The sequence below is a fragment of the Herpailurus yagouaroundi genome, unplaced genomic scaffold (genome assembly GCF_014898765.1).
Source record: "Herpailurus yagouaroundi ecotype Mexico unplaced genomic scaffold, PumYag 139, whole genome shotgun sequence".
Taxonomy (NCBI): domain Eukaryota; kingdom Metazoa; phylum Chordata; class Mammalia; order Carnivora; family Felidae; genus Herpailurus; species Herpailurus yagouaroundi.
In genome coordinates, this window is record NW_024412394.1 from 64,220,994 (window position 1) to 64,230,702 (window position 9,709).

Consider the following 9,709-nt stretch of genomic DNA (forward strand, 5'->3'; position numbering starts at 1 on the left):
AAGCCTGCCCTGATTTAAGCAGACAGAACATGGGGCGCCTGGGTGGCGCAGTCGGTTAAGCGTCCGGCTTCAGCCAGGTCACGATCTCGCGGTCCGTGAGTTCGAGCCCCGCGTCGGGCTCTGGGCTGATGGCTCAGAGCCTGGAGCCTGTTTCCGATTCTGTGTCTCCCTCTCTCTCTGCCCGTCCCCCACTCATGCTCTGTCTCTCTCCCAAAAATAAATAAACGTTGGAAAAAAAAAAAAAAGCAGACAGAACATAAGCCTCAGTTCTCAATGAAAGAAGGTCAAAGAACTTGCAAATACATTTTAAATCGTCTGCAAATTGTGATGTATCAGCGCAGTGTACTCTTCCAAGATAGCTCTGCATTTACAAAGTCACATGCTGTCCAAGTCAGCTGCTCATTTTAGTGCAAGAAGGATCCACTCTAAGTTGGCCAATTTTATGAGGGAGTGTGGGTAAAAGGCTTCATTATCTGCCACCTCATTTTATGTGTCATTTTTTATTAACTGTAGAGGAGTCTGGTGACTTCTCAGGCTGCCCCAGATTTCTCTACTCCTCTATTTCCTCTTTCTCCTCTCTCCCTCTCTTTCCCTCCCTCCCGTTCTCACTCTCATTCTTTTATTCTCTTGCTCTCTCTTCCTGTCTTTCCTTCCCCTCCCTTCCTCTATCTCTCTCATTCTCTCTCTCTCTTTCCACCAAAACTAGATCTTTGGTTCCACATCTCCAGATAAACACAACTTAGTTCAGACAGGCCCCCCCCCCCCCCCCCATTGCCCTGACACTACCCAACTGAGACTGGGGACATTTTGCAGGTTACAATTCTAAATTCCTGGGTCTAAGCATATTATTGGTCCAGAAGAAAAAGACTTATGTGCTACTCAGCCAGACCTGTTAGAGCAGAATCTTTGAGAACAGGCATGGACATTGAGGAAATCTAATCTATTATTTATGAGTAGCAGAAAAACAATCAATTACATATAAGTTCAGTTGTAGTCACAAAAAAATAGCTCTCCCCAAATCAGCATTCCCTTTACAGGCTTTCTATTGCTTTCAGCATAACTGGATGATTTTCAGTCCACTTGTGCCCTGCCCCCTGCATCCACATCTTCTGTGATCTCCACAGGCAATGATGCTGAAACATTGTTGTCTACTTGCCCAGCTCACTGATTCCTATCATGAGTCCCCAGTTCTAACTCATCAGAACACAACATTTCTGGTCATGTAAAAGTAATCTCAAACATTACTTGCTCCAGCAAAAGCGTTGCAAACAAATTTTTAGACTGATGGCTGGACTCAGATATTCTTGAGCTTATGGGGGAATCATGTTCTTTAGGACCCATCGTCCTTGCATCCACACTTCCACTACTAGCCACGTCAACTGACAGGTGTCTCCCTTGTGGCAGAATCCCCATCTCCTTAAATTTTTATGTTTACTTAAAAAAAGCAATACAAAAGATAAAAATGAAACTAGCTTGTACAGCTTCAACATTTCCAGCACAGCACTGCCCTAGGCCTGTTTAGGACACTTAGTCATGGAAGTTCACAGGATGTAGGAGCTTGGTTTTATGTATATCATTACACAGGTGCTTAAGAAATACTCAAATGAATCCTTTATTGCCTCCCCCAAAGAAAAAATGTTGATACAGGTCATCCTCAATTATACAAAAAAGGATACTGTAGCAGTGGTTGTGCCCCCAATTAAGGATGCATGTGCTTTTTGAAAGGATTAGTGGAGTAATCCTTCCAAGAGCAAGAATTTGCAAGTATCAATGTCTTTTTCTTTCCTATTGAGGAGATGGAGAGACCACACCAGAATGCGAAGGATTTCAAGGAACTGAGATATAGTATTTTTAGAATCTCCATGAATGTAATACATAACTCAAGTGAATCCAGACTCTACTAAGGCTCATAAACAAACAATGGTATCAAACATTACAAGAAATTAGAGAGTGACACTCTTTTATTTTTTTTTTAATTTTTTTTTAATTTATATATGAAATTTATTGTCAAATTGGTTTCCATACAACACCCAGTGCTCATCCCAAAAGGTGCCCTCCTCAATACCCATCACCCACCCTCTCCTCCCTCCCACCAGCCATCAACCCTCAGTTTGCTCTCAGTTCTCAACAGTCTCTTATGCTTTGGCTCTCTCCCACTCTAACCTCTTTTTTTTTTTTTTCCTTCCCCTCCCCCATGGGTTCCTGTTAAGTTTCTCAGGATCCACATAAGAGTGAAACCATATGGTATCTGTCTTTCTCTGTATGGCTTATTTCACTTAGCATCACACTCTCCAGTTCCATCCACGTTGCTACAAAAGGCCATATTTCATTGTTTCTCATTGCCACGTAGTATTCCATAGTGTATATAAACCACAATTTCTTTATCCATTCATCAGTTGATGGACATTTAGGCTCTTTCCATAATTTGGCTATTGTTGAGAGTGCTGCTATGAACATTGGGGTACAAGTGCCCCTATGCATCAGTACTCCTGTGTCCCTTGGATAAATTCCTAGCAGTGCTATTGCTGGGTCATAGGGTAGGTCTATTTTTAATTTTCTGAGGAACCTCCACACTGCTTTCCAGAGCGGCTGCACCAATTTGCATTCCCACCAACAGTGCAAGAGGGTTCCCGTTTCTCCACATCCTCTCCAGCATCTATAGTCTCCTGATTTGTTCATTTTGGCCACTCTGACTGGCGTGAGGTGATACCTGAGTGTGGTTTTGATTTGTATTTCCCTGATAAGGAGCGACGCTGAACATCTTTTCATGTGCCTGTTGGCCATCCGGATGTCTTCTTTAGAGAAGTGTCTATTCATGTTTTCTGCCCATTTCTTCACTGGGTTATTTGCTTTTCGGGTGTGGAGTTTGGTGAGCTCTTTATAGATTTTGGAGACTAGCTCTTTGTCCGATATGTCATTTGCAAATATCTTTTCCCATTCTGTTGGTTGCCTTTTAGTTTTGTTGGTTGTTTCCTTTGCTGTGCAGAAGCTTTTTATCTTCATAAGGTCCCAGTAATTCACTTTTGCTTTTAATTCCCTTGCCTTTGGGGATGTGTCGAGTAAGAGATTGCTACGGCTGAGGTCAGAGAGGTCTTTTCCTGCTTTCTCCTCTAGGGTTTTGATGGTTTCCTGTCTCACATTCAGGTCCTTGATCCATTTTGAGTTTATTTTTGTGAATGGTGTGAGAAAGTGGTCTAGTTTCAACCTTCTGCATGTTGCTGTCCAGTTCTCCCAGCACCATTTGTTAAAGAGACTGTCTTTTTTCCATTGGATGTTCTTTCCTGCTTTGTCAAAGATGAGTTGGCCATACGTTTGTGGGTCTAGTTCTGGGGTTTCTATTCTATTCCATTGGTCTATGTGTCTGTTTTTGTGCCAATACCATGCTGTCTTGATGATGACAGCTTTGTAGTAGAGGCTAAAGTCTGGGATTGTGATGCCTCCTGCTTTGGTCTTCTTCTTCAAAATTACTTTGGCTATTCGGGGCCTTTTGTGGTTCCATATGAATTTTAGGATGGCTTGTTCTAGTTTCGAGAAGAATGCTGGTGCAATTTTGATTGGGATTGCATTGAATGTGTAGATAGCTTTGGGTAGTATTGACATTTTGACAATATTTATTCTTCCAATCCATGAGCAGGGAATGTCTTTCCATTTCTTTAAATCTTCTTCAATTACCTTCATAAGCTTTCTATAGTTTTCAGCATACAGATCCTTTACATCTTTGGTTAGATTTATTCCTAGGTATTTTACGCTTCTTGGTGCAATTGTGAATGGGATCAGTTTCCTTATTTGTCTTTCTGTTGCTTCATTGTTAGTGTATAAGAATGCAACTGATTTCTGTACATTGATTTTGTATCCTGCAACTTTGCTGAATTCATGTATCAGTTCTAGCAGACTTTTGGTGGAGTCTGTCGGATTTTCCATGTATAATATCATGTCATCTGCAAAAAGCGAAAGCTTGACTTCATCTTTGCCAATTTTGATGCCTTTGATTTCCTTTTGTTGTCTGATTGCTGATGCTAGAACTTCCAGCACTATGTTAAACAACAGCAGTGAGAGTGGGCATCCCTGTCGTGTTCCTGATCTCAGGGAAAAAGCTCTCAGTTTTTCCCCGTTGAGGATGATGTTAGCTGTGGGCTTTTCATAAATGGCTTTTATGATCTTTAAGTATGTTCCTTCTATCCCGACTTTCTCAAGGGTTTTCATTAAGAAAGGGTGCTGGATTTTGTCAAAGGCCTTTTCTGCATCGATTGACAGGATCATATGGTTTTTCTCTTTTTTTTTGTTAATGTGATGTATCACATTGATTGATTTGCAAACGTTGAACCAGCCCTGCATCCCAGGAATGAATCCCACTTGATCATGGTGAACAATTCTTTTTATATGCCGTTGAATTCGATTTGCTAGTATCTTATTGAGAATTTTGGCATCCATATTCATCAGGGATATTGGCCTGTCGTTCTCTTTTTTTACTGGGTCTCTGTCTGGTTTAGGAATCAAAGTAATACTGGCTTCCTAGAATGAGTCTGGAAGTTTTCCTTCCCTTTCTATTTCTTGGAATAGCTTGAGAAGGATAGGTATTATCTCTGCTTTAAACGTCTGGTAGAACTCCCCTGGGAAGCCATCTGGTCCTGGACTCTTATTTGTTGGGAGATTTTTGATAACCGATTCAATTTCTTCGCTGGTGATGGGTCTGTTCAAGCTTTCTATTTCCTCCTGATTGAGTTTTGGAAGAGTGTGGGTGTTCAGGAATTTGTCCATTTCTTCCAGGTTGTCCAATTTGTTGCCATATAATTTTTCATAGTATTCCCTGATAATTGTTTGTATCTCTGAGGGATTGGTTGTAATCATTCCATTTTCATTCATGATTTTATCTATTTGGGTCATCTCCCGTTTCTTTTTGAGAAGCCTTGCTAGAGGTTTGTCAATTTTGTTTATTTTTTCAAAAAACCAACTCTTGGTTTAGTTGATCTGCTCTACAGTTTTTTTAGATTCTATATTGTTCATTTCTGCTCTGATCTTTATTATTTCTCTTCTTCTGCTGGGTTTAGGCTGCCTTTGCTGTTCTGCTTCTATTTCCTTTAGGTGTGCTGTTAGATTTTGTATTTGGGATTTTTCTTGTTTCTTGAGATAGGCCTGGATTGCAATGTATTTTCCTCTCAGGACTGCCTTCGCTGCGTCCCAAAGCATTTGGATTGTTGTATTTTCATTTTCGTTTGTTTCCATATATTTTTTAATTTCTTCTCGAATTGCCTGGTTGACCCACTCATTCGTTAGTAGGGTGTTCTTTAACCTCCATGCTTTGGGAGGTTTTCCAGACTTTTTTCTGTGGTTGATTTCAAGCTTCATAGCATTGTGGTCTGAAAGTATGCATGGTATGATTTCAATTCTTGTAAACTTATGAAGGGCTGTTTTGTGACCCAGTATATGATCTATCTTGGAGAATGTTCCATGTGCACTCGAGAAGAAAGTATATTCTGTTGCTTTGGGATGCAGAGTTCTAAATATATCTGACAAGTCCATCTGATCCAATGTCTCAATAAGGGCCCTTGTTTCTTTATTGACCGCGTGTCTAGATGATCTATCCATTTCTGTAAGTGGGGTGTTAAAGTCCCCTGCAATTACCACATTCTTATCAATAAGGTTGCTTGTGTTTATGAGTAATTGTTTTATATATTTGGGCGCTCCAGTATTCGGCGCATAGACATTTATAATTGTTAGCTCTTCCTGATGGATAGACCCTGTCACTATTATATAATGTCCTTCTTCATCTCTTGTTACAGCCTTTAATTTAAAGTCTAGTTTGTCTGATAGAAGTATGGCTACTCCAGCTTTCTTTTGGCTTCCAGTAGCATGATAACTAGTTCTCCATCCCCTCACTCTCAATCTAAAGGTGTCCTCAGGTCTAAAATGAGTCTCTTGTAGACAGCAAATAGATGGGTCTTGTTTTTTTATCCATTCTGATACCCTATGTCTTTTGGTTGGTGCATTTAATCCATTTACATTCAGTGTTATTATAAAAAGATATGGGTTTAGAGTCATTGCGATGTCTGTATGTTTTATGCTTGTAGTGATGTCTCTGATACTTTGTCTCACAGGGTCCCCCTTAGGATCTCTTGGAGGGCTGGTTTAGTGGTGACAAATTCCTTCAGTTTTTGTTTGTTTGGGAAGACCTTTATCTCTCCTTCTATTCTAAATGACAGGCTTGCTGGATAAAGGATTCTCAGCTGCATATTTTTTTCTGTCTAGCACACTGAAAATCTCGTGCCAACTCTTTCTGGCCTGCCAAGTTTCAAAAGAGAGATCAGTCACGAGTCTTATAGGTCTCCCTTTATATGTGAGGGCACGTTTACCCCTTGCTGCTTTCAGAATTTTCTCTTTATCCTTGTATTTTGCCAGTTTCACTATGATATGTCGTGCAGAAGATCGATTCAAGTTACGTCTGAAGGGAGTTCTCTGTGCCTCTTGGATTTCAATGCCTTTTTCCTTCCCCAGTTCAGGGAAGTTCTCAGCTATTATTTCTTCAAGTACCCCTTCAGCACCTTTCCCTCTCTCTTCCTCCTCTGGGATACCAATTATGCGTATATTATTTCTTTTTAGTGTATCACTTAGTTCTCTAATTTTCCCCTCATACTCCTGGATTTTTTTATCTCTCTTTTTCTCAGCTTCCTCTTTTTCCATAACTTTATCTTCTAGTTCACCTATTCTCTCCTCTGCCTCTTCAATCCGAGCTGTGGTGGTTTCCATTTTGTTATGCATTTCATTTAAAGCGTTTTTCAGCTCCTCGTGACTGTTCCTTAGTCCCTTGATCTCTGTAGCAAGAGATTCTCTGCTGTCAGCTATACTGTTTTCAAGCCCAGCAATTAATTTTATGACTATTATTCTAAATTCACTTTCTGTTATATTATTTAAATCCTTTTTGATCAGCTCATTAGCTGTTGTTATTTACTGGAGATTCTTCTGAGGGGAATTCTTCCGCTTGGTCATTTTGGATAGTCCCTGGTGTGGTGAGGACCTGCAGGGCACTTCCCCTGTGCTGTGGTGTATAACTGGAGTTGGTGGGCGGAGCCGCAGTCAGACCTGATGTCTGCCCCCAGCCCACCGCTGGGGCCACAGTCAGACTGGTGCGTGCCTTCTCTTCACCTCTCCTAGGGGCGGGATTCACTGTGGGGTGGGGTGGCCTGTCTGGGCTACTTGCACACTGCCAGGCTTGTGATGCTGGGGATCTGGCGTCTTAGCTGGGGTGGGTAGGCAAGGTGCACAGGGGCAGGAGGGGCAGGCTTAGCTTGCTTCTCCTTATGTGATCCACTTCAGGAGGGGCCCTGTGGCAGCAGGAGGGAGTCAGATCCGCTGCCGGAGGTTTGGCTCCGCAGAAGCGCAGAGTTGGGTGTTTGTGCGGAGCGAGCAAGTTCCCTGGCAGGAACTGGTTCTCTTTGGGATTTTGGCTGGGGGATGGGCGGGGAAGATGGCGCTGGCGAGCGCCTTTGTTCCCCACCAAACTGAGCTCTGTCGTCCGGGGGCTCAGCAGCTTTCCTTCCCTTTGTCCTCCAGCCTTCCCGCTTTCTGAGCAGAGCTGTTAACTTATGACCTCCCAGCCGCTAAGTCGCGCTTGCTGTCGGAACACAGTCCGTCAGGCCCCTCCGCTTTTTGCAAGCCAGACTCGGGGGCTCTGCTTGGCCGGTGAGCCGCCCCTCCGCCCCGGCTCCCTCCCGCCAGTCCGTGGAGCGCGCACCGCCTCGCCGCCCTTCCTACCCTCTTCCGTGGGCCTCTCGTCTGCGCTTGGCTCCGGCGACTCCGTTCTGCTAATCCTCTGGTGGTTTTCTGGGTTATTTAGGCAGGTGTAGGTGGAATCTAAGTGATCAGCAGGACGCGCGGTGAGCCCAGCGTCCTCCTACGCCGCCATCTTCCCTCCTCCTCTCGAAAGTGACACTCTTTTAAATAATTTTAAGAGCATGGGACTTTTTATATTCTGCAATCTACAGATTTTCAGCTGCAAGCCGCAAATTCACAAAGGAAAAAAAAAAATCATATTCAAAACAAGACCCAGAGTCTATGGGACAAGGACAGGGTATTTAATCCAATGAAGAATTTATAAATATTTGAGAAACCAGTCAGCAATCCAATACTGAAGATCTGAGTACAGAGTAGTAACACATTTTCTCATTAATGGGATTTTAAGTCACAGTGCCCTAACTCTGATGCCTTTCAATCAAGAGACTCAATTTGTTTATTTGCTATAATTTGGAGGTGTCTCTAGAATAAAACTTTTACTTAACCTTACATAATCTCATACATGATAGTGAGCAGAAAGAAATCAAGAGAAGTACAATGTCCTCCATTTTCAGTTCTTTTCTTCTCCCACCCTTTATTGATGAAAGGTACATAGACATGTTTTTAGTATTAACCACACCTTTATGAAGGATTCATCCTATTAACAGAAGAGATAAAGTTCTAAGGATCAGCTACTTCGCTGGACTTGGAGCAGTGGTTGAATGGAAGAGGGGTTACTGGTGTTTCTTCTGTCTGTATTTGGTGAATTCGAAAGAACGCCTGAGTCCAACTTAACCAATTTCATTATTTTATTGTAGCTTCAACTTCTTTCTGAAGATAGACCCATGTACCTACTGAATAAAGATATATTTATCCTATACTCTGGACATTTTCAACACTGTATTGCATCATGTTTTGATTTATTGTTGCTTATTTCCTTATATACTTAACTATTTTTCTTCACTCTTATTTCACTGGCACATAGATAGGACCAGTTGGTGTATTTTGTGTCTTTGATTTATTCTGGAAAACACAAAAGACTTCCCCCACTATATTCTTTTTTTTTTTCCCCCTGTAATTGAACTTTTGAGTAATCTAAGTTCCTGGGGATTATTGAGAGCTTTTGAAGCACATGGTGCTGTCCTCAACCTGTTCCACCTTTCTCTTCTCAAGAAACATGTAATCTACTTCATGAGCTAGCCAGCAAGGATAAGAGGTGGTGTAATGAACAGGAAGCTACTAAATGCACATAATAACAAGGACAAATAATATACAAATGTTCAAGTCCCAACTTAATGCAGTTACAAATAGAGGAGGAAGTAAACACATAGTGGTCGAGAGTTCAGATTTTGTGGTCAAAACCATCTGAACACAAACCCCAGTTGTGTGATCTTGGGCATAACCAATAATCTCTTTAAGCCTCAGTTTCCTCTTCTGTAAAAGGAAAATAAGAATAGATACCCCATATAATTATCTTAAGAGTTAAGTAAAATAAACTAGCGCATTTCCTGTACATAGTAAATATATTTTTTTAATGTATGCTGCTGTTACATTATAAAAGGCAGAATGAAATAATGGTTTGTTATAATTTTTCAAATAAAAAATAGTAGGAGCAAAGGGAAAGTAGTGGATTACATCATTCATGAAGACACTTTTCTCCAATCACCTTAATTTTTCACGCAGCACAATTAATGATGTTCTCAATCTCAAATGTGATCTCTCTTTAAAAGATTATTGCCTGTTGCCATAAGCATCAAAACATGCCAGGATGAAAACTTGCCTTGATTGCTACATATCTTGATCACCACATACCCATACCCACACACTAGTTACAGTCTACTGCCCCATTTCTTTGTTCTCCTTTACCAGAAAACTCTTCAAAACAACCTCCTATGTTCACTGACTCCATTCCCTGCCCCCCCCCACACAAACTCTTCAACCC